Source organism: Poecilia latipinna, unplaced genomic scaffold (genome assembly GCF_001443285.1).
Source record: "Poecilia latipinna isolate Pla-1442-1.1 unplaced genomic scaffold, P_latipinna-1.0 Scaffold2126, whole genome shotgun sequence".
NCBI classification, from domain to species: Eukaryota; Metazoa; Chordata; class Actinopteri; order Cyprinodontiformes; family Poeciliidae; genus Poecilia; species Poecilia latipinna.
This window is the reverse complement of record NW_015114742.1, coordinates 11,956-13,248: the sequence shown is the minus strand read 5'-3', so window position 1 is coordinate 13,248 and position 1,293 is coordinate 11,956. Positions and strand designations below refer to the sequence as shown.

The window sequence follows — 1,293 nt, the reverse complement described above, 5'->3', positions numbered from 1 at the left end:
CAGACAGGAAGTAGCTCACAGACCAATCAGGAAACAGTTCAGTACATCCAGGAAAAGATCAGTAAGAAAGTGTCTCCAGAGAAAAGCATCAATCTGTTCCACTGTCTGAATGAACTGAATGATCGTTCTCTAGTGGAGAAGATCCAACAGTCTCTGAGATGGAGAACTTTCTCTACAGATAAACTGTCTCCTGCTCAGTGGTCAGCTCTGGGTTTCATCTTAGTGTCATCAGGAAAAGATCTGGATGTGTTTGACCTGAAGAAATACTCTGCTTCAGAGGAGGCTCTTCTGAGGCTGCTGCCAGTGGTTAAAGCCTCCAACAAAGCTCTGTAAGGACACACATTGGTACTGCAGGTAGTTATTGATTCAGCGAAAACTGCTAATGATGTGCTAAGTATAGATTTATGTGTTTTTCATTTATATATGGGCTGCACAGTGGCACAGTTGGTAGAGCTGTTGCCTTGCAGCAAGAAGGTTCTAGGTTCAATTCCCAACCCCAGTCTTTCTTTCTGCATGGAGTTTGCATGTTCTCCCTGTGCATGCGTGGGTTTTCTCCAGGTATTCCAGTTTCCTCCGGAATACCTAAAAAAACATGACTGTCTGGTTAATTGGCCTCTCCAAATTGCCCCTAGGTGTGAGTGTGTATGCATGGTTGTTTTATATATTGATGCTTTGTCTCCCCAGCAGGGGTGCGATATAGGGGTTGAAAGTGATGACGATTCTAGGGGCCCTGACCAGCAGGGGGCTTTCCACAATTTAATTATTTATATTTTGTTCATAGACATAAAATAATAATAATAATAATAATAAAAAACGGAGTCCTGTCAAATACAAAATTAATCATATTGTATTTTCAAAGACTGTTTATAGCAGTAAAAGCTTAATGTTACCCCTGCCAGACCAAAAAAACACATCCGTTTTTGCCCTGAACTCCCCCCTGAATCTGCATGAAATGGTTCGTTCCTGCTTGGAGCTTAACAGTGATGTATGCAGCTACAGTCAGTAGAGCTGCAGCTGAATGCAGCGGCGACTATGGCAGTTACTATGCTGCTAAGAAAAGTTATAAAATCAGGTTTTCAAAAACAAAATAGAGAGAGGGAGAGAGAGAAAAAGGCAAGAGTGTTAATTTATAACCCAGTTTTTCTCCAAGAGAGGTGGGTAGATTATCTTATTGTGTAAGATGATCAACCGTTTAGCATAATTAGCTTAGCTACAGACTACTGTTTGCCTCCATTTCACTAGCATTTAATGAATTAAGGGGAAAAAAAATTACCAACATATAAATATATTTAA

The 1,293-nt window shown here is 40.4% G+C and overlaps 1 long non-coding RNA gene across 1 annotated transcript in view; it reads left to right on the top strand.

Annotated features, from left to right (window-relative positions):
• The first annotated feature begins 12 nt into the window (after window positions 1–12).
• LOC106936361 (uncharacterized) overlaps window positions 13–1,293 on the top strand; it is a 6,295-nt gene continuing 5,014 nt past the window's right edge. The window contains exon 1 of the long non-coding RNA XR_001422118.1: window positions 13–329. This is a non-coding gene — a long non-coding RNA (uncharacterized LOC106936361). The remainder of the gene's footprint in view (window positions 330–1,293) is intronic.